The sequence below is a fragment of the Phyllostomus discolor genome, chromosome 5 (assembly GCF_004126475.2).
Source record: "Phyllostomus discolor isolate MPI-MPIP mPhyDis1 chromosome 5, mPhyDis1.pri.v3, whole genome shotgun sequence".
Lineage (NCBI taxonomy): Eukaryota > Metazoa > Chordata > Mammalia > Chiroptera > Phyllostomidae > Phyllostomus > Phyllostomus discolor.
In genome coordinates this window covers 71,230,147-71,257,792 of record NC_040907.2, presented here as the reverse complement: position 1 = coordinate 71,257,792, position 27,646 = coordinate 71,230,147, and the positions used below count along the sequence as shown (strand labels likewise).

At 39.0% G+C, this 27,646-nt stretch overlaps 1 long non-coding RNA gene across 1 annotated transcript; it reads left to right on the top strand.

Moving 5' to 3' along the window:
• Positions 1 to 6: 6 nt before the first annotated feature.
• Positions 7 to 27,646, top strand: LOC118500687. Its single transcript, XR_004903263.1, has 3 exons — positions 7 to 458; positions 25,352 to 25,529; positions 26,915 to 27,646. It is a non-coding gene; the product is annotated as an uncharacterized LOC118500687 (long non-coding RNA).

Here is a 27,646-nt window from a genome sequence, read left to right as displayed (position 1 = left end):
TCACACGTGCGGCATGCCGCCCCCTGCTGGTAGGAGGACCCACGCGGGCCTTCGCCTTTTTGCCGCAAATCCTTAATGCTCCTGGCTGAGGATGATCCCACTGCGACGGACGGTAAGCAGTAATAGGGACGATTACCTGTAGGAGGCTTTCATTTTTGTGGGCTAAGAAATTGTTTCATAATGTGTGTTACTTTTGTAAGCAGGAAAAAAGTTTAAAAACTAAATAGAAAGAATTTGCCCTGGAGCTCTTTGCCCCCTCCGGGACTCTGCCTCCTGAACTACTCTCATCCTGGTCTGCAACAGAGTCCTCCCAGGAAGCCTTGCCGTAGCGCTCCAAGCCTGGGTTAGGGGCCCTTCTTCGGCCTTCCTACAACGCCTTCCTACCTGCTTCGGTCCGCCCTGAACTGTAAACCTTTGAATATCCAGCACCTAGCGCGGTGCTGACATTCTGTAAAATGGTAAGAGAACTGCTTTCTCCTTCCTGCCTCTTTACCTCCATCACCTTCTCTGACTCTTGACCTCCTCATTCCTTTCCCCTCCCTCCATCCTTCATATCTCCTTCATATCTAGTCAGCTTAACTTTTTTTCTGCTTATGTCTTTTTTTTAATTCATTCTTTTAAAACGAATAGTCCTGGCCACTAGCTCAGTGGTTGAGCGCGGGCTGCGAACTAAAGGGTCGTCAGTTCAATTCCCAGTCAGGGCACATGTCTGGGTTGCGGGCCAGGTCCCCATTTGGGGGCGTGCAAGAGACAACCACACATTGATGTTTCTTTCCCTCTCTTTCTCCCTCCTCCCTTCCCCACTCTCTAAAAATAAATAAATAAATAAAACTAATTTTAATAAGTCATATTCTCCACATGGAGACTGAAGAGAACCAACCAACGAACCAACTTACTAAACAAACAAAGAAAGCACCTCAGGAGAAAGTATTCCCTTATCTAACATTATTTTAAAGGTGGTATTTGGACTACTGCATGGGAATTATTTGGGTATTAGTTAAAATGCAGACCTATGAATATATGTCACCTCTTTTGAATCAACCTCACTGGCTTGGGGAGTGGAAACCTGCCTTTTAAATTTGGCTTAAGTCTTACTCAAATCAACAGGTCTCAGGAAAGTAGAAAACTAATCCTATTTTGCCCAATAATGGATTACCTACATAGTAGGAAAAGAAGACAAATTACTTACCAGAACAGCAATTTAAAATAATGGCATCCTCACGATGAATATTAACTCTATACCTCATCCTCCAAAGATTTAAGCCCGCTCTTGTGAGCTGGGTATGCACAATTTTAATTTAGCAGGAAAGAATCAGTGTGTCAACTGCTCTCTGTCAGAGCTGGGAGGAGGATCTGCCAAACCAGATGACAAGGTTAAGTGGTTCCAAAAAACTGCTACTAGAACAAGTCAGAATTATGATGCTAGTTTACTCTGGTTTCAATTTGTAACTCACCATAAAACCAGAAAAATGTACATTGAGTCCCCTCTGGCCAATGGAAACAGAGCCGTCAAGGAGAAATGTTAAAACACTCCTCAAAGGCAAGTATGGTTCTATCTTTGTTGAGGGGCTTTTACAAATACAAAGAAAGAGACATGCAATTTGTATTTATATAATATTGAAAGGCCTTTATTTTCGTGGTTCATCTAATTATTAGCCTATGACAGGTGCCTTGGTCAGGCCCTGCTTACACTGAAGGGCAGGCATCAGGGAGGAAAGGCTATATGGAAATGGGCCTGCCCCTAACTTTTGCATGTTTTAGGGCAATAGTACATGGGAAGACCTACATACCCTTCATCTGAATATTTAGAAGTTCTGAAGCAAGCTAGCCCATTGTTGAATTAAATGTTTTATGTTTCTTAACCTGCTTCTTCCTACCTAATAAATATTTATAACAAAAACATTTGGAATATGTATATCTATTTGCTGTGGTTGTAGCTGGGGGTTTGCTGCTAGCATGGTTGGCTCAGCCTGTGCAGGTGGTGACACCGGGAGCCAGGGGAAACTCATCTGGCAGCCTCGGCCAACTAACCTTGTTCAAGGAAAAAGTTAAAAATCACTAGTAATGGAGCAAGTGAACTTCGTGTTCCTGCTGATACTATATACTGAGAAGAACACAGAAACATTTTGTGCCAAATTTATATAAGCTAATCTAGTTACATGATTTAACTCTAATCTGATACATGATGAATCTGCATACAAACTCAAATTGAGGAACATTATATAAAGTAACTGTTCAGTACTCTTCAAAAAATGACAAAATCATGATAGATAAGGAAAGACAAAAGGAATATCCCAGATCGAAAGAGACCAAAGCAACATGACAACTGTATACAATGTGTGATCCCAGATGCATCCTAGACAAGAGAGGAAAATGAGAAAAAGGAAGGCTTTTTATTTCTTTTGTACAGAGGACATTCTCAGGACAGTCAGTGAAGTCTGAATGGAGTCTGTGGATTAGATGGTAGTAATCAATCAATGTAAATTTTATTTTCATAGATACGCTATGGTTGTATATGAGAGTGCTCTTTAAGAAATGTACTCTGAGCTCTTTTAGAGTAATGGGCATTAATTCTGTGATTTACTCTCAGCAAATGACTACAAAAATCCCATATATATGTATATAGATACATATGTGTGTGTAAAAAGAAAAAAATGAGGCAATTGTGTTAAAATGTTAACAGTGGGGAATCTGGGAGAAGGGTATATGGAAATTTTTTGTACTGTTCTTACAAATAATTTGTAATTTTGAAATTATTTCAAAGTAAAAAAATAAAACATTGATTCCTGGTGGAATGGGAAATATTTCTTTTATTATTTGAAATGAAAGTAAACTCAGTTTTATTAAATATGTCAAATGTATTATAAATAGAATATAAATCAGCGACTTTTAGTTCTGGTAGTGATTATTTAACAGCAAAATATGAAAAGATTTCTATGAAGTTCCCATATATTATGATTGTGAGGAACCTGCTTATAGCTCTAATCAGCAGGTTCTGTATTGAAACCACTGACTTTCATGATTATTCTCTAAAAGCATCTTGTTATTTCAAAATGGTTTTTCTTTGCAGTTGCTTTTTGCTTTACATTAGTTTATGATTATTCACGAAGGGTAGCAAATGGGGTGGACTGCTTTATGGCTGAATCCCCTTTATTGAATTTAATCCTTTAGAAACATTTAAAATATTTTAAACCTGTACCTTTTATCTGGGAAAAAAATAGCCTTAAGTGAAAGAATAATCTTTGTTTCTTTTTTCAAAAAGTGTAAAGCTATGGTTTTTATGGGCCCAAGAGTTGAATATCAAGGACAACCCCATGAAATTATGATTGAGTATGTCTCAGTGTTGTTCGTAGGCTACTGATGTCTGAACAACCAATGAGATAAAAGCATACACAATTCATAAATTATAATATATTTCTTTCATAAAGGTTTTTGTTCATATCTTCATTTCAGCAAAACTTCTACGTTATCACAAAGCTACCACATCATTTATGTTCTACAGATAGTAATGTCAAATTGAACAAACTTTTTGGTCATTGTAATTCTTAAATAATTTTTATTAATTTCATTTAGGAGAAATTTTGCTGTGCTGAAACAAGGAGAACTGGAATTTTAAATCAAATTCACAAAGCAATACTTACATTTGGAAATGAACTATAATTTTTCCATATCAAATTTAAAAAATGTGACAGTGTCATATAATAAATTACTGTTTTCATAGACACTATTACTAGATATTTGATATTGTCATATAAATCACTGTCAGTTGCATTGAGATTTTCTTTCTCTCTTACAATAATATCTCTATCCATGCAGGTTTTGTTACTCTTCCAATAGTTAAATGCTGGGGTATGGTACATAAACAAAAAGAGCAGTATGTTGCTCAATTTGTTCAAATGTCTTTTCTATCAGACTATGCAATGGTCTGTCAGGGTCAGGAAACAATCTCTATGGAAATTAATTTTAGGTTTATTTATTTACTTATTTAAATTAAATTTATTGAGGTAACACTGGTTATTAATGGGTGTTGGTTATGTAAGTTTCAGGCATACAGTTTCAAAATCTGGTCTTCTTCCACCACCATATATTTGACCTACCTACACACCCTCTACATCCGCTTCCCCCTACCTCCCCCTCTGGTAGCCAGCATACTGTTGTCTGTGTCTATGAATTAGTTTGTTCTCCATTTGTTACTTTCTGTTTATTTCCCACTTATCAGTGAATCATATAGTTCTTGTGTTTTTCCATCTAATGTATTTCACTTAGCATGGTACTCTCAAGATCCATCCATGTTGTCACACAAGGCAGTGTTTCATCTTTTCCTCTTTTTAAAAGATTTTATTTATTTACTTTTAGAGAGAGGGGAAGGAAGGGAGAAAGAGAGGGAGAGAAACATCAATGTGAGAATCATCCATAGGTTGCCTCTTGCATGTGCCCTAAGTGGAGACTGAACCAGCAACCCTTCCCTTTGCAGTGCGACACCCAACTAACTGAGCCACACTGGTCAGGGCAAGTGTTTCATCTTTCCTGATGGCTGAGTAGCATTCCATTTATATATGTACCACTTCTTTTTTAAAAAAAGTTTATTTATTGATTTTAAAGAGAGAGAAGAGGGAGAGAAATTTTTGCATTCATTGATTGATTCTTATATGTGCCCTGACTGAGGATTGAATCTGCAGCCTTGATGTATCAGGGCGATGCTCTAACCAACTGAGTTACCTGACCGGGGCTGTACCACATCTTCATCCAGTCACCTATGGGAGGACACTTCAGTTGTTTCCGCGTCCTGGCCACCGTGAATAGTGCTGCACTGAACATAGGGATACATATATTCTTATGAAAAAACATTTTCCATTTTTTTCAGGTAGTTACCCAGAAGAGGGAATGCTGGGTCACCTTGTAGCTCTGTTTGTAATTTTTTGAGGAACGTCCATACTGTTTTCCATAGTGGCTATACCAGTTTACATTCCCACCAGCAGTGTATAAGGGTTCCCCTTTGACCACATCCTCTCCAACATTTATTTCTTGTCTCATTGAGAATAGCCCTTCTAACAGATGTGAGGTGGTATCTTATTGTGGTTTTGACTTGCACTTCCTTTATTGCTAATGAATTTGAGCATCTTTTCCTATATGTGTTGGCCATCTGCATGCCTTCTTTTTTAAGAAAATTTTATTAACTTCAGCGAGAGAAAGCAAGGGGGAGCAGGAAGGGAGAGAGAGAGAGAGAGAGAAAAGAGAGATACTAATTTGTTATTACACTTATTATGCATTCATTGGATGCTTCTTGTATGTGCCCTGGCAGGGGATGGAGCCCACAACCTTGGTATATTGGGACAACACTCTAACCAACTGAGCTACCGGCCAGGACATCTGTATGTCTTCTTGAGAAAATGTCTGTTTAGGTCCTGTGCCCATTTTTAATTAAATTGTTTTTGGTTTTGTTGTTGAATTATGAGTTCTTCATATGTTTTGGATATTACAGATATTGGAGGATAACAGAGATAACCTTTGCAAATACCTTTCTTCCATTGGGTGGTTGCCTTTTTTTGTTGTCGATGGTTTCTTTTTCTGTGCAGAAGCTTTTTAGTTTGATACAGTCCCACTGATTTATTTGTGCTTTTATTTCCCTTGTCTTTGGGGCCAAGTTCATAAAAAATCTCTCTGAGACCAAGGTCCATAAGTTTAGTGCTTATGTTTTCTTGTATGTATTTTAAGTTTAGGGTATTATGTTCAAGTCTTTAAAACACTTTGAGTTAATTTTTGTGTATGGTATCAGAGAATAGTCTAGTTTTATTCTTTTGCTTGTGTCTTTCCAATAGTCTCACCACCATTTATGGAAGAGACTTTCCTTTTCCATTGCATGTTTTTGGCTCCTTTGTAAAAAATTAGTTCCTTGTACACATGTGAGTATATTTCCGAGTTTTCAATTATGTTCCATTGCTCAGTGTGTCTACTTTTTTCCCAATACCATACTGTTTTGATTATTGTAGCTCAGTGGTATAATTTGAAGTTAGGCAGTGTGATACTTTTTACTTGGTTGTTTTTTTCTCAGGATTACTCTGGCTCTTTGGGGTCTTTTATGATTTCACAAAAGTTTGAGGATTTTTTTGTACTATTCTTTGAAAAATGCTATTAGGATTTTGATGGGGATTGCATTAAATCTGTATATTACTTTAGGTAATATGGCCATTTTAAATGTTGATTCTTCCATCCTTGATTACAGACTGTCTTTCCTTTTTTCTTCTTCTTCTTCAGTTTTTCTTAAGTATGTATTATAGTTTTCAGTGTATAGGTCCTTCACTTTTCTTGTTAAGTTTCTCACTAGGTAGTTTATTCTTTTTATTTTGATTGCATATGGGATTGTTTTCTTCATTCCTTTTTCTGATATTTCATTGTTAGTATGCAGGAATGCAATGGATTTTGCATGCTGATTTTGTATCCTACAGCTATAACGTATTGGTTTATTGTTTTTAATAATATTGTGGTGTAGTCCTTAGGGTTTTTTCCCAGTGTATTATGCTTTATTTTTTCTCTTTAAATATATTGTATCAATTATGCTATTACAGTTGTCCCAATTTTTCCCCCATTCCACCCTCCATGCAGCAACTCCACTCCCTCAGGCAATCCCCCCTCCTTAGTTCATGTCCATGCATGTGTATAAGATCTTCAGCTACTCCATTCCCTATACTGTTCTTAACATCCCCCTGCCTATTCTTTTTTTTTTATTTTAATCATTGTTCAAATACAGTTTTCTCCTTTTTAATCCCAATCCTTTTCCCCCTCCCACCCTCCCCACTTCCCTCCCATTACCACCCTCCCCTTAGTTTATGACCATGTGCCCTTTAAGTTTGTTCCTGTGAGCCCTTCCCACTGACCCCTTAAATTCCCTCTTCTCTCCCCTCCTGTCACAGTGAGCCTATCCTCTATTTCAGTGTCTTTGGTTATATTTTGCTTGCTTCTTTGTTTTGTTATTTAGGTTCTTGTTAAAGGTGAGATCATATGGTATTTGTCTTCCATTGCCTGGCTTGTTTCGCTAAGCATAATGTTTTCCAGCTCCATCCACGCTGTTGCAAAGGGTAGGAGCTCCTTCTTTCTTTCTGCTGCATAGATTTCCATTGTGTCAATGTACCATAGTTTTTTGATCCATTCATTTACTGATGGGCATCTTGGTTGCTTCCAGCATCTAGCTATTGTAAATTGTGCTGCTATGAACATTGGGATGCATAGGTTCTTTTGAATTGGTGTTTTAGTATTCTTAGGATAGAGTCCCAGCAGTGGAATTGCTGGGTCAAAAGGCAGATCCATTTTTATTTTCCTGAGGAAGTTCCATACTGCTTTCCATAGTGGTTGTACCAGTCTGCAGTCCCACCAGCAGTGCACTAGGGTCCCCTTTTCTCCACAACCTCTCCAACACTTGTTGTTTGTTGCTTTGTTTATGATGGCCATTCTGTCTGGTGTGAAGTGGTATCTCATTGTGGTTTTAATTTGCATCTCTCTGATAGCTAGCGATATTGAACATCGTTTCATGTGTCTTTGGATTTTCTGTATGTCCTCCTTGGAGAAGTGTCTGTTCAAGTCCTTTGCCCACTTTTTAATTGGATTCCTTGTCTTCTTAGAGTGGAGTCGTGTAAGTTCTTTATATATTTTGGAGATTAAACCCTTGTCTGAGGTATCATTGGCAAATATGTTTTCCCATACAGTTGGTTCTCTTTTAATTTTGATACTGTTTTCTTTAGCTGTGCAGAAGCTTTTAATTTTGATGAGGTCCCATTTGTTTATTCTTTCCTTTATGTCCCTTGCTCTAGGGGACACGTCAGTAAAAAAGTTTCTTCGTGAAATGTCTGAGATTTTCCTACCTACGTTCTCCTCTAGGACTTGAATGGTGTCACGTTTTATATTTAAGTCTTTTATCCACCTTGAATTTATTTTTGTATATGGTGTAAGTTGGTGCTCAAGTTTCATTTTTTTGCACGTGGCTGTCCAGTTCTCCCAACACCATTTATTGAAGAGGCTATTTTTATCCCATTTAATGTTGCTGCCTCCTTTGTCAAATATTAATTGACCATAGAGACTTGGGGTTATTTCTGGGCTCTCTGTTCTGTTCCATTGGTCTATGTGCCTGTTTTTATGCCAGTACCAGGCTGTTTTGATTACAGTGGCCTTGTAGTATAGTTTAGTGTCGGGTATTGTGACCCCTCCTACTTTACTCTTCTTTCTCAAAATTGCAGCAGCTATTCGGGGTCGCTTATAATTCCATATAAATTTTTGAAGTGTTTGTTCTATGTCTGTGAAATATGCCATTGGTACTTTAATGGGAATTGCATTGAATGTGTAAATTGCTTTGGGTAGTATGGACATTTTAATGATATTAATTCTTCCAATCCATGAACATGGTATATGTTTCCATTTGTTTGTGTCTTCCTTGATTTCTTTCTTCAGTGTTGTGTAGTTTTCTGAATACAGGTCTTTTACCTCTTTGGTTAGGTTTATTCCTAGATATTTTATTTTTCTTTTTGCTATTTCGAATGAGATTTTTTCCTTGATCTCTGTTTCTGCTGTTTCATTGTTGGTGTACAGAAATGCCTTTGATTTCTGGATATTGACTTTGTACCCCGCTGTTTTGCCAAATTCATTTATTAGGTCAAGCAGTTTTTTGGTAGAGTCTATAGGATTTTCTATGTATACTATCATGTCATCTGCAAACAGTGACAGTTTTGTTTCCTCCTTTCCAATTTGAATGCCTTTTATTTCTTTTTCTTGTCTGATTGCTGTGGCTAAAACTTCCAGTACTATATTGAACAGAAGTGTTGAAAGTGGACAGCCTTGTCTTGTTCCTGATCTTAGTGGAAAAGATTTTAATTTTTGCCCATTGAGTATGATGTTGGCTGTAGGTCTCTCATATATAGCCTTTATTATGTTGAGGAATGCTCCCTCTATTCCCACTTTGCTGAGTGTTTTTATCATGAATGGGTGCTGTATCTTGTCAAATGCTTTTTCTGCATCAATTGATATGATCATGTGGTTTTTGTCTTTGCTTTTGTTTATGTGATGTATTACATTTACTGACTTGCGAATATTGAACCATCCTTGCATCCCTGGAATGAATCCCACTTGGTCATGGTGTATGATCTTTTTAATGTGTTGTTGGATGCGGTTTGCCAGTATTTTGTTGAGGATTTTAGTGTCAATGTTCATCAGTGATATTGGCCTGAAGTTTTCTTTCTTTGTTGTGTCTTTATCTGGTTTTGGAATTAGGATGATGTTGGCCTCATAAAAAGAGTTTGGGAGACTCCCATCTTTTTGGATTTTTTGGAATAGTCTGTGAAGGATAGGGGTTAGCTCTTCCTTAAATGCTTTGTAGAATTCTCCTGTGAAACCATCTGGTCCTGGGCTTTTGTGTGTTGGGAGTTTTTTGATTATTGCTTCAATTTCTTTTGTTGTTATTGGTCTGTTCAGGCTTTCTGCTTCTTTTTCATTGAGTTTTGGAAGATTATATTTTTCTAGAAAGTTGTCCATTTCACCTAGGTTTTCAAATTTCTTGGCATACAGTTCTTTGTAGTAATTTCTAACAATCCTTTGTATTTCTGTGGTATCTGTTGTAATCTCTCCTCTTTCATTTCTGATTGTGTTTATTTGGGTCTTCTCTCTTTTTTTCTTGATGAGTCTGCTTAAAGGCTTGTCAATTTTGTTTATCTTTTCAAAGAACCAGCTCTTGGATTCATTGATCCTTAGAATTGTGCTTTTAGTCTCTATGTCATTTAATTCTGCTCTGATCTTGGTTATTTCCTTCCTTCTGCTTGCTCTGGGCTGCCTTTGTTTTTGTTCCTCAAGTTCTTGTAGACGTAGGGTTAGGTTGTTTGTTTGGAATGTTTCTAACCTTTTTAGGTGGGCCTGTATCGCTATGAACTTCCCTCTCAGGACTGCCTTGGCTGTGTCCCATAAGTTTTGGGTTGTTGTGAGTTCGTTTTCATTTGTTTCCAGAAACCTTTTGATTTCTTCCCTAATATCATTCTTGACCCATTCATTGTTTAATAGCATGCTATTTAATCTCCATGATTTTGAGTGTTTTTGGGTTTTTTTCCTTGGGATTGGTTTCTAGCTTCAGTCCCTTGTGGTCTGAGAAAATGCTTGGTATGATTTCAATTTTCTTGAAATTCTTGAGGCTTGTTTTGTGACCTATCATGTGGTCTATCAAATGTATCTGTGTACATTTGAAAAGAATGTATATTTAGCTTCTTTTGGATGGAGGGCTCTGTATATATCAGTAAAGTCCATTTCATCAAGGGTATTGTTCAATGCCACAATATCTTTGTTGATATTTTGTTTAGAAGATCTGTCCATTTTTGATAGTGGGGTGTTAAAATCTCCCACTATAATTGTGTTACTGTCCATTTCTTTCTTGAAGTCCTCTAAGATTTTCTTTATGTATTTGGGTGCTCCTATGCTGGGTGCATATATATTTACAATATTTATGTCTTTTTGATGTATTCTTCCCTTGAGTATTATGAAGTGACCTTCTGGGTCTCTCTTTATGGACTTTTTTTGGAAATCTATTTTGTCTGATATGAGTATTGCTACCCCAGCTTTTTTTTCCTGTCCATTTGCTTGGAAGATTTGTTTCCAGCCCTTCACTTTCAGCCTGTGTAGGTCTTTTATCCTGAGGTGGGTCTCTTGTAGACAGCAGATATGTGGGTCATTTTTTCTTATCAATCAGCTATTCTATGTCTTTTGATTGGCGCATTTAATCCATTTACGTTTAAGGTTATTATTGATAGGTACTTATTCATTGTCTTTTATGTATGTGTGTTCCTCTCTCTCTCTCTCTCTTTTCCCTCCCTTCCTTAAAGCAGTCCTTTTAGAATCTCTTGCAGAGCTGGTTTGGTTGAGGTGTATTCTTTTAGACTTCTTTTGTCTGGGAAGCTTCTTATTTGGCCTTCTATCTTGATCGAGAGCCTTGCTGGATATAGTAGCCTTGGTTGCAGCCCTCTGGTTCTCATTACCTGGAGTATTTCTTGCCATTCTCTTCTGGCTTGAAGTGTTTCCATTGAGAAGTCAGCTGTTAGTCTTATTGGGGCTCCCTTGTATGTTACTTCCTTTTTCTCCCTTGCTGCCTTTAAGATTCTCTCTTTGTCTTGAAATTTTGTCATTTTAATTATGATGTGCCTTGGGGTGGGTCTCTTTGGGTTCCTCTTGATTGGGACTCTCTGTGTTTCCTGGATTTGTGTGACTTTTTCTCTCATCAAATTAGGGAAGTTCTCCTTCATTACTTGTTCAACTAGGTTTTCGATCCCTTGTTTTTCTTCTTCTCCTTCTGGTATCCCTATTATACGGATATTATTACGTTTCATATTGTCTTGCATTTCTCTTAATCCCTCTTCATCTTTCTGAGCCTCTTTTCCTTTTCTTGCTCTTTCTGGATGCTGTTTTCTACTTTGTCCTCCAGCTCGCTAATCCGATCTTCTGCTTCATCAAGCCTGCTTTTCACTCCTTCTACTGTGTTCTTCAGTTCAGAAATTGTATTCTTCATTTCCTCTTGACCTTTGTTGAGAGTTTCTATTTCCTTTTTCATGTTTATATAGTTTTCAGTGAGATTGATGTAGTTTCCCTCTAATTTCTGAAAGCTCATTGTGAGTTCATTGAACTTTCTGGTAATCATTGTTTTGAACTCACTATCTGATAGTTGAGTTGCCTCTATTTCATTTAGCATTTTTCCTGAGGCTTCCTCCTTTCCCTTCAATTGGGGGTTGTTTCTTTGCTTCCTCATTGTTCATGGGTTTCTTCTTTTTTCTTCTTGTTTGTTAATTTGATCTGTTCTAATTCCCTTTAATTATGGTGTGAACTTCTGCGGTGGAATATTTGTGAGATTCAGTGGTGCAATCTCCTTCACGTATCCTGGTGCTCACAGCTTCCCCCTATTCTTTTTTGTGATCAGTTGGAGGAGTAAGGCAAAATGGTTTAAAACAGCAAGACAGTATACTATGATATTTACTTTAGCAGCCAGTAGAGAAGAGATGGGTTATCCTATGGTTCCTTGTAGTGTTAACCGTGTTCCTCCACCCCACTATCCACGTTTTAGAAAGGATGGAAAGAAGGTAAGACTCTTACTGGGGACGGGAGGATTGTTAGTTGGATCTAGAAAGCTGTGAGGCTGTGGGAGGTCAGATTCTATGGTAGGATTGGACTAAAGATTAGTATATATGAGTCGTGAGTAAAAGAATAGAGACAACCCCCACAATAGTATAGTTCCGAAAATTGCAAAGTGGGCTGAGATCAGGTAGGGGTATTGAGAAGCAATTACAATTGTATAGACTAGGTCTTACTAGTAGTAATAGTAAAGTGACAGTCTTGTGGCAGAATCGATGAGGTCTAGATAACAAGAATAAAGAGTATAGAACCTTGAGAGGTGTATTAAAGGAACACAGATGAAGGATAGTAACTTCTCAACACCATGTGACTGAGATACCAGGGGGAACCTATCAAATGACAGTATAACCAGCCAAGCAAAGAAGATTATATAGAAAGAAAAAGAATACCAAAATATTATTGAAATAAAAAATGTTGGAAGAGTGAGAAAAGGATAATACAAGTTTACTGTAACTTGCCAGATTTAAAAAAAAAGGAAAGAAAAGCAGGAGATGGAGTGCAAGAGAGATAAATTTGGAGTGGAAAGAATAATATTAGGATGAATGGAAGAGAAACATAAGGGATTGCGAGATAAAAATAATAGAAATTGAAAAATAAAATGTCACGTAAAACACAAGATAAAATCAATCAACCAACACCAGCCAGAGAAACCTAACAAAGCCAAAAAAAAAAAAAAAAACCAGACAAAGAAACAAACAAAAACAAACACAAAAACATAAACAAAAAAACCTCTTGTTTCTAACTGGCCAGACCAGTTTTTCTGATCTTGCTGGCTTCAACTGGCTAAGGGACCTTTGAAATCCTTCTCTCTCTCCCAGCCAGACCTCAGCTGGTTTGTCAGGAAGCCTGGGCGCTGCCGCACACACCAGCTCTCTGGATCTCACTCCCACGTTCTTCCCGACTCCGAGGTCCTGCAGGTTTCCAGTTCTATGATCCCAGGAGGCACCCGCAACGTTTTTGGATTCACTGCGCCCTCCCTGGGGATCGTAAAAGGGCGCTCCCCTCCCCCAAACTTTTGAGATTGGGGTCTAGGATCGCCCTAAGCGCCTCGCCGAGTCCCTTCCGGCATCAGAGCGCGCGAGAGTCAGTCATCCTGTTGGGGCGCGCGCCGTTTCCAGCTCCCTGTTCCCCGCCAAACCGCACTGCGTCCGGGTGTGGGCACCTTTCCCTGCTCCCCGGTCGGGCTGGCTGGAAATCTCTGAACCACTACTGTAGAAACGCACCAAGTGCCACGTTCCTCCCGGGATCGCAGCGCGAGATTCAGGCCTCCCTATGGGGCGCGAGTGGAGCGGAGAGAGCGCGGCCCTGAGCGCAGCCCGGCTCTGTGCTCTCCACCAGTTTGCACTTCCACCGGGCTAGGGTTACAGGCGCCCTTTCAGGCTGCCCCGGGTCCTGTCGGCTAGTGTCCCTCACTCCTCCCAGGCCTCTGGGCGGGTGTTCACCGTCCCTGGGCTCTTTTTTCCCAGTCCACTGTCCAATCTGTTCCTTTTAGCAACGTTCTCCCCTGGAGTTGCTCACCCCCAGTATTCCGGGGAGGGAGCAGCGGCTTCTCTCTCCCGGGCGCCCTGGGGCAGACCCCGGAGCACCCCGGGCGGGCCTGGGGTCTGCACACCCCTAGACCCCGCGCTGATCCGTAGGCCCCCTCCATCTTGTAGCAGACTTCTTACTGTCTGGTTTTCCAGTGATTGTAATAATTTTTGATGTCCTGCTTTCAAAAGTGATTCGGTAACCTAGTCCACTTGCTCTGTTTCTCCACCGATCCGTGAGTTTCTCTCCGCTTCACAGAAGCCGAGAAAAACGCTGCCTGTAGTAAAGCTGCCATCTTAGCCTCTCCCCACCCTGCCTATTCTGTATCTACCAATTGTACTTCTTAATCCCTGCACCTTTTCCTTCCATTTTTCCCCTTCCCTCTCCCAGATGATAACACTCCAAATGATCTCCATATCTATGATTCTGTTTCTGTTCTGCTTATTTCCCAGTTTGTTTTTTAGATTCAATTGTTGATAGTTGAGAAATTACTGCCATTTTAATGTTCATAGTTTTTATCTTATTTTTCTTAAATAAGTAACTTTAACATTTCATATAATAACACTTGGTGATGATAAACTCTTTTAGCTTTACCTTGTCTGGGAAGCACTTTATCTGCTCTTCCATTCTAAATGATAGCTTTGCTGGATAGAGTAATCTAGGTTGTAGGTCCTTGCTTTTCATTACTTTGAATACTTCTTGTCAGTCCTTTCTTGCCTGCAAAGTTTTCTTTTGAAAAATCAGCTGACAGTCTTATGGGAACTCCTTTGCATGTAACTATCTTTTTCTCGCTTGCTCCTTTTAAGATTCTTTCTCTTTAACTTGTGGCATTTTAATGATAATGTGTCTTGGAGTCATCCTCTTTGCATTCATCTTGTTTGAGACTCTCTGTGCTTCCTGGGCATGTATGTCTCTTTCCTTCACCAAATTAGGGAACTTTTCTTTCAATATTTTTTTAAATGTTTTCAATTTCTCACTCTCTGTCTTCTCCTTCTGGCACCCTTATGATTCGATTGTTGGTATGTTTGAAGTTGTCCCAGAGGCTCCTTGTCCTATATTTGATTTTTTTTATCCCTTTTTCTTCTTGCTGCTCTGAATGTAGCAAGAAAATAGAATGTTTTTTTTCTTCTTCATGTTCCAAATCATTGTCTCAGCTTCATCCATTCCACTGTTGATTCCCTGTAAATTTTTCTTTATTTCACTTAGTGTAACTTTCATTTCTGCCTGGGTCTTTTTTATGCTGATGAAGTACCCATTGAGTTCCTTGAGCATCCTCAAAACCAGTGTTCTGAACTCTGCATCTGATAGGTTACTTATTTCCATTTTGTTTGGCTCTTTTTCTGGAGTTTGGTTCTGTTCTTTCATTTGGGCCATGTTTATCTGTCTCCTTATGTTGGCAGCCTCCTTGTGTTTGTTTCTGTGTATTAGGTAGAGCTGCTTTGACCCTCTGTCTCAGTAACATGGCCTAAAGTTGAAAAGTGCACCGCAAGTTGGATGGGACAGAACCTTAGGTAATGGCTCGGGTTGGACAACCCTTGTGAACCAGGTTGACGGAATCTTTATCCAGGTGCCACAGCTCTGTGATTCTATGTGGAGGAGGACTTAAAATAGAAACAATGGCTGCTGCCTGGACTCTGGAGTTTTGTCTAGGAGGAAGCTACACCCTGACACTCGCCCTGATGCCAGACACTTCAGTTTCTCCCCATACATGACTGGTGCCCTTAAGCTGCTGCCCTGGTGCTGGAGCCCAGAGGGAGTGAGTCTGTCTTCTCCTCTGGCACCCTTATGAGTTTGTTTCAGGCCCTTTAAGAGGAGATGCCTGAGATTCCTGAAGTTTCTTTCACCACCCCAACCCTCACTGGTATTTTTTTAAAAAATATTTTATTTATTTATTTTTAGAGAGAGGGGAGGGAGGGAGAAAGCTAGAGACATTGATTTGTAAGAGAAATATCAACTAGTTGCCTCTTGAATGCCCCCCAGTTGGAGACCTGGCCTGCCACCTAGACATGTGTGCTGACTGGGAATTGAACCAACAACCTTTTGATTTATAGGCTGATGCCCAATCCACTGAGCCACTCCAGCCAGGGCCCCATTGGTTTTTACAGACAGAAGTTAATGTGGGCTTATCTTCCTGGCACTAGAAACCTGGGATGGGTAGGTCTGGTGCGGGACTGGGATCCCTCATTCCAGAGGTTCCTCCCCAATTTTTACCCATCGCATTTGGGTGTGGGACCAGCCTGTTTCACATCTCTGCATCTCCATGTCTTCACCCCTCCTACCCATCTGAATGAGTGTGACTACTCTTATTTCTTGGTTGTTGGATTTCCATGTAGATTGGTTTTCTGACAGTTCTGGGCAATAGTTGTTTTGTAATTTTGTTGTAATTTTTGCTGTGGTTGTGTGAGGAGGTGAGCTGTGTTTACCTACACCTCCATCTTCTATGCTTTATTATTTTAAGAAAGGAAAAAATGCAACAATGGACTTGTCCAACAGCATGAGGCTCAGGTAAAGCTGCCTGGTATAGTCTTTAGGGGGTTTTTAAATATATATAGAATTATGTCAGTCATGTTACCTGCAAATAGTGACAGTTTTACTTCATTCCCAATTTAGATGCCTTTTATTTCTTTCTCTTGCCTAATCACTGTGGCTAGGACTTCCAGGACTGTGTTGAATAACAGTGGTGAGACTGGGCGTCCTTCTCTTGTCCCTGATCTTAGAGAAAATGCTTTCAGTTTTTCACCATTGAGTATGATGTTAACTGAGGGTTTATGATATGTAGCCTTTATTATGTTGAGGTACTTTTCTTCTATACACATTATTTTGAGTGTTTTAATCATAAATTGATGTTGTATCTTGTCAGGTGTTTTTTCTGCATCTGCTGATATGATCGTACAATTTTATCTTTTATTTTGTTAATGTGGTATGTCACATTGGTTAATTTGTATATGTTGTACCATCCTTCTGTCCCTTGATTGAACCCCACTTGATCGTGATGTATTATCTTTTTAATGTATTGTTGTATTTTATTTGTTAGTAATTTGTTTAGGATTTTTTGCATCTTTGTTAATCAGAGATATTGGTCTGTAATTTAACTTTTTTGTGTTGTCCTTGCAGGTTTTTGTATTAGGGTAATGCTGGCCTCATAAATGATTTAGGAAGTATTCTCTTTTCTTAAATTTTTTAGGAAGAGTTTGAGAGGGATAAGTATTAAATCTTTGAATATTTGGTAGAATTTACCAGTGAAGCCATCTGGTCTTGGGCTTTTGTTTTTTGGGGGAGGTGGTTTTTGATGGGTTTCAAATTTTTTATTGTTGATTGGTCTATTTAGGTTTTCCAGTCTTCATGACTCAGTCTAAGAAGGACACACACACACACACACACACACATGCACTCAAAAAATTTGTCCACTTCTTCTAGGGTATTGAATTTGGTTGCATATAACCTTTCTTAGTATTCTTGTATAATCATTTGTATTTGTGTTGTCCATTGTAATTTCTCTTCTTTCATTTCTGATTTTATTTACTCCTTTCTCTTTTTTGCCTTAGTGATTCTAGCCAAAGGTTTGTCAATTTTATTTATTTTTTTTAAAGAGCCAACTCTTTGTTTCCTTAATTCTTCTATTGTGTTTTTGTTTTCTATTTAATTTAATTCTGCTCTGATTTTTATTATTTCTTTCCTTGTACTGACTTTGGGTTTTTTGGGTTTTTTCTAGTTCTTTTTTTTTAATTTATTTTTTATTTTTTATTTTTATTTTTTTTGTTTTTTTCTAGTTCTTTAAGGTGAAATGTTAGACCATTTGAGATTTTTCTTGTTTCTTGATGTAGGCCTGTAATGCTATAAATTTGCCTCTTAGTACTGCTTTTGCTGCATCCTAAATTTTTCATGTATCATATTGTCATTTTCATTTGTGTCTATGGATCTTTCAATCTCTTTTATTTCTTCTGACACAATATTTGTTCAGTAGCACATTTACACATGTTTGTGGTTTTTCCAGATTTCTTCTTCTTGTAATTTATAGTTTCATACAGTTGTGGTTAGAGAATATGTTTGGTATGATTTCAGTCTTCTTAGATTTACTTAGACTTGTTTTATGCATCAACATATAGTATGTCCTTGAGAATGTACCACTTGCACTTAAGAATGTATATTTTGGGAATGGAAAGCTCTGTAAATATTATGGCCATTTGATTAAATGTGTTATTTAAGGCCAATATTTCCTTATTGATATTTCTGTTTGGATGATATATTCATTGCTGTTAATGGGATATATATATTCTCTACTGTGATGGTGTTTTTGTCAGTTTCTCCTTTTAGGTCTCTCAGTAATTCTTTTACATATTTTGGTGCTCCCTGGTTGGGTGCGTATATATTGGTATGTTATGTCTTGTCCATCTTTGTCTTTTGTTACATTTTTCATCTGATATCTATTTTGTTACATTTTCATTTGATATCTATTTTATCTGATATAAGTATGGCTGCACCTGCTTTTTTCTGGATGTCATTTCCTTTGAGTATCATCTTCTACCCCTCTACTTTGAGTCTGTGTTTGTGTTTATAGCTGGGTTGAGTCACCTGAAGGCAACATATTGTTCAGTCTTGTTTCTTTTAAGTACGTTTTATTGATTATACTATTACAGTTGTTCCATTTTTTTTCTTCCCTTTATTCTCCTCGACCCTGCACCCCCTCACACCAGCATTACTCACTTTAGTTCATGTCCATGGGTCATATATGTAAGTTCCTTAGCTTCACTATTTCCTATACTATTCTTAACCTCCCCCTGTCTATTTTGTACCTACCATTTCTGCTTCTTATTCTCTGTACTTTTTCCCCCATTCTCTTCCCACCCCCTCCCTACTGGTAACCCTCCATCTGATCTCCATTTCTGGAATCCTGTTCCTGTTCTACTTGTTTGCTAAGTTTGTTTGTTTTTTTTTAGGTTCAGTTGTTAATAATTATGAGTTTGTTGTTATTTTACTGTTTATAGTTTTGATCTTCTTTTTCTTAGGTAAGTCCCTTTAACATTCTATATCATAAGGGCTTGGTGATGATGAACTCCTTTAACTTTACCTCACTGGGGAAGCACTCTATTTGCCCTTCCATTCTAAATGATAACTTTCCTGGGGAGAGTAATCTTGGATGTAGGTCCTTGCTTTTCATGACTTTGAATACTTCTTTCCAGCCCCTTTCTGCCTGCAAGGTTGCTTTTGAGAAATCAGCTGACAGTCTTATAGGTAACTGTCTCCTTTTCTTTTGCTGCTTTAAGATTCTCTCCTTATCTTTGATCTTGAGTAATGATGATGTGCCTTATTGGTGTGTGCTTCCTTGGATCCAACTTCTTTGGGACTCTGAGCTTCCTAGACTTCCTGGAAGTCTTCTTCCTTTGTCAGATTGGGAAAGTTCTCCTTCATTATGTTTTCTAATAAGTTTTCAATTTCTTGCCCTTCCTCTTCTCCTTTTGGCACCCCTATGATTCAGATATTGGAACGTTTAAAGTTGTCCTGAAGGTTCCTAAGCCTCTCCTCCCTTTTTTGAATTATTGTTTCTTCATTCTGTTCTGGTTGAATGTTTATTTTTTCCTTCTGCTCCAAATATCTGAGTCCCAGTTTCCTTCCCTTTACTGTTGGTTCCCTGTATATTTTTCTTTATTTCACTTTGCATAGCCTTTACTTTTTCCTCTATTTTGCGACTATACTCAACAATTTCTGTGAGCATCCTGATTACTGGTGTTTTGAACTCTGCATCTGATAGGTTGGCTATCTCTATCATTTAGTTCTGTTCTTGGAGTTTTTATCTGTTCTTTTATTTGGCCAACATTTCTTTGTATAGGCACACCTGTTACGTTGTAAGGGGTGGAGCCTTAGGTATTCACCAGGGTGGGGCAACCTGTGGCTATGCATTTGGTGCTGTGTGTGGGGGAGGGGTTAGACAGGAAACAATGCCATTTGCTTGGCTCTCCTGCTGCTTTCATTCACTTCCCCTGCTACCCACAATCAAATTGGGCCCTTCTGGTGCTGATTCCTGGGTGGGTGGGTTTGTGTACGTTCTAGCACTCTGTGGGTCTCTAATGGACTCAGTTGTAAGGTTGAAGGTTTCTCCCACTGCTGCAACCCCTACAGGTTTTTATAGCCACAGGTTTGAGGCTTTATTTCCCTGCAGTGGAACCCTGGGTTGTGCAGTCTGTCTTGCTCCCCAGTTGTTCCTCCCTGTTTATCCACATGCAAATGTGGAACTGCCAGTCACCACCTTGCTGTGTGTCCTCTCTTGCCAGGCTTTTCATTTCTGCCCCTCCTACCAGTCTGGATGAATGTTTCTTCTTTAACTCCTTGGTTGTCAGACTTCCATACAGTTTGATTTTTTGGCAGTTCTGTTTTTGTTTGTTTGTTTGTTTGTTTTTTAATTTGCTGTTGCCCTTCTTTTGGTTGTGCAAGGAGGCAACGTGTATCTACCTACACCTCCATCTTGGCCAGAAGTCCTGGCCTTGTTTTTTAACCCATCCTGCTAGTCTGTGCCTTTTAATTGGTGAGTTCAGTCTATTTACATTTAGGGGGATTATTGTTTTATTAATACTCACTACAGCCATCTTTTCTTTTCCAATTGGTCTGTATCTTCATTGTTTATTTTCCTTTGTATTTCTATCTACTATTTTAGTTTGGTGGTATTCTATGATTTTTTCTCTGTTTCTCTTTTTTATTTTATGTGTCTTAGTTATAGATTTGTGTGTGTGTGTGTGGTTACTGTTAAGTTTATACAAAAATGTTTCATATGTACAATAGTCCCCTCTCTTCTGACTGTGTCTTTTCTTCATTGACCTGTGCAAGTTTAGTTCTTTTCCACTCCCCCTTTTATGTTTTTGTTGTCCTAGATTACCCCTTTTCATGCTGTGTGTTCATTTCCAAATTGCAGATGCTATAGTCTTTTTCTTTGACATTACATTTATGTTTAATACTCTCTTCTGAAAAAGAGTTGCAGTCTCCTGCTTCTGTCTGTCTGTCTGTTTGTCATCTTAATAGTTTTGTATGTTCTTGTCTTTTCAGTTCAGGTAGAACAGCTCCTTTCAGTATTTCTTGTAATGCAGGTCTGGTGCTGGTAAATTACCTCAGCTCTTCTTTGTCCAGAAGAATTTTTGTTTTTCCTTTTTTTCTAAGGGATAACTTTGCTACATATATTATTTTTAGCTGGTGATTTTTCTTTCAATATTTCTAATATTTGCTTCTCTTCTCTCCTAGCTTATATGGTTTCTGCTTAAAAATCTAATGACAATCCAGTGGGGTTGTATTTTGTAGATTATAGTTTTTTCCCCACCTATGGGATGCCTTTGGAGTTCTTTCTTTGTCATTCACTTTTGACAGTTTTAATATGTGCCTTGGAGAAGGTCTTTTTGCCATGACATAATTAGGTGAGTTTGCTTCTTGTATTTGAGAGTCCAGTTGTTTCCATAGGTTTAGGGAGTACTCCTCAATTATTTGTTTGAATAAGCTCTCTGTTCTCTTCTCCTTGCTTCTCCTTCTGGTATACCCATTATTCTTAAACTGTTTCTTCTAATGGCGCCAGATAGTTTTCGTTATCTATCTATCTATCTATCTCTATCTGTATCTCTACTATTGTTGTGGAAAATCCATCCACACGCGGAGAGATAACGAAGCACAAACTTTATTACCTGGGGGCCCAGAGGGGGTGGTTAACATCCAAATCCTCTGAGCACCAATCCTCACTCTCCCGGGGTTTAAATAGTCCCGGGCTTCCTACCTACGTGGGGAAGCAAGGTTACAGAAGCTGAATGCGGAAGTTAGGTCCAGCTACCTTATATGGGAGACAAAGGGAAAACGCAGGAGGAATTTGCAGAAGCTACAGAGCACAAGAGCTTATCATGGGAGTCTGTGTACTGGCCGTTGCTTTGGTTACGACTTGTCAGCTTCTACAGTCCTGTGTGAAATTTTGCAAGTGTTACAGTTACTGAGCATAAGAAACTTTTGGAGTTTTCTTTTCCTGCCACACTATCTCTTTCTCTCTCCTTTCAGTTCTCTTTCTTCTTCTATCTAGTCATTTCTAGATTTCTATCTTGAAGATCACTAATTCTTTCTTCCATCTGGTCTGCTTTATTTCCTAAGTTCTCTAGTTCATTCTTCATCTCAGTTTGAGTTCTTCTGCTCCAGAATTTCTGTTTGGTTGTTTTTTACAGTTTCAGTCTGTTTTGTAAAGTACCTCTTTTGTTCATTGATTTTGTTCGTGAGGTCATTGAATTGCCTTTCTGAGTTTTCTTGCATCTTTTCTTTTTTTTTTCAAAACTGCAATCTGTAATTCTCTGTCATGTAAGTCACAGTCTTCTATGCCCTTGAGTTTATTTTCTGGAGACTTGTTATTTTGCCTCTGAGCTACCTTGTTACAGTGGTATTCATGGTACCCAGTGGATTATTTCTCTGCCTAAGCATTTGGGAAATTGAAATCTTGGTGTTTGCTTTTAACCACTCATTAACAGGTTGATTACTAGAGGCCTTTCTTCTGGTTTCCAGTAGATGGTGGTATAGTACAAATTCTTTTCTCTTACACTACTAGGAGTTCTGGGATCTCTGTGGGGCAGGGTCCTTGTGGTGGAAAATGCCCCATATTCCCTGAGGGGGTGAGCATCCCCTCTGTGATGGGGTCTTCTCCTCTCAGGGCATCACCCCTCTGGGGGATGTGGCGGGTGTTGGGGCTCTGGGCCTGTAAGTTCACTGCTATCCTGCAACCAGGGGCTGCCAGCTGCACTGTACTATCTGAGCTGTCCCTGTTGCCTGTATTGGAACTCTGGTTGTGATAGGCTGTGAGGGGAGGGAGGAACAGGCGCTTTTGTATATTTGCTACTTTGTTTTTTTCCACTGGGTTTAGCTACAGTGGTTAGGAGCCACTCAGGCTGGAATGTTGCTTCTGCCCCTCTGGCCTTCTTGTCTAGACTGTGGAGTGAAGACTGTAATCTGACACCTCCACTGCTATTCCATCAGTTGTAGCCAGGTGGGTGGGCCACAGGAGCATGTCAGGGGTGGGTTTGCATGTGAGCAACTTTGTTTTGTCCCCTTGTTAGGGCAACTGCTCCACTGCAGCCCCTACCCTACCTGTCACTGGGCTCAGCTTCAGTATGTACGGCCACTCTCAGGTACAAATGCTGGCCCTCTGCCCCTCTTCAGGATGCTGAGTGGGGGTTGGCAACCTGACGCCCCACTGCTTGGGCTGGGGCCTCAATGAGCACAGGCTTGCATCTGCCTGCCGCTCCATCTCTGCCCTTCCCTGCTTCCTGCCTCCCTTGTTTGTTCTGATGCACCCACCTCAGCTGTCTCAACGCACAGATCTCTTAGATATGTTTGCTGAGCAGGGAATTCTTGTTGAATTATAGCTGTTCAACTTGTTGTAACTTTAAGGGGAGAGGCGAAGAGGTCTTCTTATTTCACCATGATGCTGATGTCCTAGTTTTAGGGTTATTTATATGTGAATTTTCTTTTTCACAATCATGCAAACTTTTTTTATTTCCTTGTTCTAATATTCTTATATTTAATTAAAATGTCACATTTGGCCCTGGCTGGAGTAGCTCAGTGGATTGAGTGCGGGCTGCGAACCAAAGCATTGCAGGTGCGATTCCCAGTCAGGGCACATGCCTGGGTTGCAGGCCATAACCCCCAGCAACTGCACATTGATGTTTCTCTCTCTCTCTCTTTCTCCCTCCCTTCCCTCTCTAAAAATAAATAAATAAATTCTTTAAAAAAACCCATCACATTTGTTGACTATTTCTCACGTGGCTTCATTTTATTCAGAAAATAATTTTGTTCAAAATTTTAATCCTCTAATAATTTAGACCTGTTTGGATTTTGAAGACTTGTACTAACATTATTAAAAGTGAGCAATACCACATATCAAATAACTCGATAGCACAAATTCAGAGTTCATTTTTTCTGCCAAATTTTGTTGTGCTCTTTATTTGAATACCTCCTGTTGTTTCACTTTGTTCTTCTGCAGCCTCTCATATCTTGTCTAAATCAAATCTGTTTTAACATGATGGATACCTCTGGAACAAGGAACTGGAACATAAAGATAGGCGAGAAAATGGAAGTTTGGCCCTTCTCAGACATAAAACTTCATTATTCAAGAATCTTTTACATTCACGTATTATGAGAAAGAATTTGACAAGTTAATTTGTGTTTTTTTCTTATCTAAAAAAAATACCATTTCTCCATCCTCCTGCACTCCAAAGCAGTGTCCATTTCAAATACCCACCAGCAGCACAAAACCACAACCTTCATGACATTTAGACACAATTGCCTTTTGTTTCAACAACACAGCACAAGAAATGTAGAGTAGCATTTCCCTGGGGCCTGAAAGGTGTTGATTACCAGGGAGGATGCTTTGGGTTTCTGGTCAAATCTGAATGCCAGGTCCTAAGTGACGGAGGTAGCAGTAGCCATGCATCTTTAATAAATTTACTTTTTGGTGTGTTTGTGATATGCAGGGTTTTATGAAGTGCAGTGTCAGAGCAAGGACACTTCTGGCCTGGGTCAAAGGGAGGTCCTTCCTGGAAACTTCATGCCTACCAAAGATCACAGGATTCAAGCCCCTTTCCTGTTGGACTGCTCTGTTGCACTCATCTCACAGACTTGACCAAGGAGGTAGTAAGTGGGGAAAGGAGAATGGGCTTCAGGATTTCTCTCTATTAGAGACAGGGAATATTCAGAATTTACCATATGTCAGAGTCTATGCTAAGCATTTATTACATTATCTCATTTAATCTCAAAGCTACCCTAGCTGATAATATTACTATCCCTGATTCACAAGTGAAGAGAGGGATGCCACAACTGATCGCAGGGGAACACAGGTGGCTGTCGTCAGTGCAATTTTCAGGTCTCGGCCTACCTTCGCCATGCTAAAGCAGAGACCTCATACTCGGTAAACATTTCATGTGTGCATGTTTGTCTTTGGATATTCCATTATTTATTTTTGGTTGCCTGAGATGTAAATATTCTTTGGCTGTCTAAGCTACCATTAACTTTGTTTAGAAATAAAGGTGAAACTGCTGTTGGAAAACGGATTGTTATCTCCTAAGTCATCAGGCTGAACCTGAAGCATTACAAACTTCCAAAAAATGAAGGCTTACAAAATCCAATCCGTGGAAGTAAGGGGCATAGTCTTGTTTGCCAGATGAAGCCTGTATTACTAGAAATAGGAGGGAAGCCTTTGAAACCTAAAGAAGGCAGTCTTAGGACAAATCTGGGAAGTTCAGCATCCCTTTATCAGATGGCTAGTTCATATATGAAAATATTGAAATGATGCAGTAATATTTACATGGTTTTCTGGAGACTAGGTTTATATTGAGTCATTAAGAAAACGTTAAAAAGGTCTAGGGAATTGCTAAACTTCATAAGTCAGTTCTGCTTTAAAGGCAACCATCATCCACCCTGCTTGCCTAAAAAATCTCTTCTTGCTACAGCATTGAGGGGGTTCTGAAATACATAAAGGGAAAGAAGTAGCTGGCTGAGAATGTGTTAGGTGGTAAGAAAACTACCTGGGAATTAAAATTATGTTTCTCCATCTTCCCTGGAATCATCAAAAGTGACTGTGGTTGTATTTTGTTTTTGTTTGCTTAAAATATAAACTCCATAAATCCTTTTGCGGTTTCACTTATTAAATGACACTAATAGTATATGTCTTCCACTTCAGTACTTTCAGCATATAGGGAGGACCTGAGATACACATCTGAAAACCCATCAAGTTTTTGGGAGAAACAACATAAATTATTGTGGCTGATTCTCCCCTTGGTACGTGACAGTAAAGCCAACTTCTGGCTTCTCCCTGTCTCCTGGGTCAACTTCTTCAAAGGAATATTGCAAATAAAAAAGTTGTAATTAAAGACAACTTTGAAGTGCTGGTCACAAGGCTGAATCATTCCTGCATTTCTGTGTGGGGTCAGCATCTTGGAGAGTCTCTGCTTAAAGGCACAGTGTCTTGAATGGCACTTGGTACTGACATCATACCTGTTATATGAGTGTTTGAATATACAGAGTGACTCTGGATCTCTAACAGAGGAAACAGGACACATATGTACATAAAATGTACTTGCTATGAAGCAAATAACTCTGAAAACCTTGGAGTTGTACTTCATGCTTCTCTTTTCATCAAGTTCCATGTCCATATCCTAGTGGCTATCCTTTAAGCATATATAGTATATATATATTTATATGTGTATACACACACAAAATATCCATGTATATATATATATATACACACACACACACACACACTATTTATATGTGTATATATATGTAAAATATTTCTGTGTGTGTATATACATACTATATGTATGTGTGTGTATATATACACAAAACATCTGTGTATATATACACACACTATATATATGTACACAATATATATATTTAAAGGAGATATATATACCATATATATATACACAAAGTATCTGACCACTTTTCATGCCTTGGTCCAAGCTACTATCTTCTGTTACTTGGATCCTTGCATTAAACTCTTAACAGTTCTGTCTGCTTTGACTCTTGTCCCCTTACAATCTATTTTCCACACAACCAGACTGATCTTTTAAAAATATACGTTAGATCATATCCTTCTGTCCTAAAAACCCTCCAATGGCCAAAGTCCTCACTCCATTCTATAATGCCCTACATGCTCCGACCACCCCCACCCATGTTTCTCTGACTCATCTCTTCTATTCTATCCTTTCCCCATTGTATTCTAAAGTACTGGTCTCTAAGCCTCTCCTGTCTCAGAGCCTTTGCACTAACCCTCCCCTTTGTCTTCACAGCTCATCCCCTTGATGATCATTTGATGTGCTGCCTTACTTCTTTCACGTCTCTATTCAAAATACCTTCTTTTCAGAAAGACCTCTTCCTAAACACTCCATCAAAAAGGGAACACTGCATATCCTGCTTTTTATCCACAGTGTTTACTACCACCCAGCAATTATAAATTTATTTGTTAATTTGTTTATAGTCTGTCGCCCCTCCCTTCTTCAAGCACCCCGTGAAGGCAGGGTGGGGACATCATCTTTTGCAATCGTTGTGGTATCCCCAGCACAAAGAACAGATCTTGGTATAAAATAAATTGAATGAGTAAATGAAATGAGTGCAGTATTATGATAGGCACACCTATAATCTCTGATGATTTATTCTAATCATTTCATTTATCAATTGGTATATCACAATCTACCTCAAAACATGGAGGCTTAAAATAATAGCACTCATTTGTTTTGCTCAGGAATCTGCAATCTGTGTAGGGCTCCATTTGAATGGCTAATCTCTGCTCTGTCTGGATCAGCTAAAGCAGCTGAACTGGGGCCACATTTAAGATGGCTCATTCACATGGCTGGTGAGTTGAAGCTTGCTGTTGTGCAGGAGCTTGTGGCCTCCCTCTGTGATATCTTGTGCTTCTTCTCTGCAGAATGGTGGTGAGGTTCTAAGACCAAGTGTTTCAGGTGAGTAAGGTAGTCATGCATTATGGCACCTGTGATTTCTACAGCACTCTACTGGTCACGGCAGTCACAAAGGCTCACCCACAGGGAGGGGAGACATGGATTTCACCTCTGAATGGGAGGGTGGCATGTTTCTAGAAGCACATGAATGAGAGATGTTGTTGAAGGCACCTTTTAAAAATACAATCTGCTATACTGATTTAAACCAATCCTTGAGAAACTGTACAATAATTATAACAACAAATACAGTGGTATGTATGAAACTGTGCTACATAATAATTGAACTTTTCCTGGATCATGTTAAAAAGGTATGCCTAGAGGCTCTCAGAAAAAAAAACAATCCGTTTCTCTCTGGACCTTACCTCTGGCACTGCCTCCTGCACCTCTTCTCCAGCTTCCATAACTGCTTTTCAAAAGGGATTTTAACCAGGACTTATTTTGCTTTTTTCCCCTCTATCATAAAACAATTATATTTTTAAAATACCAGTATGAAAGCCAATAAATGCATTCTGACCACA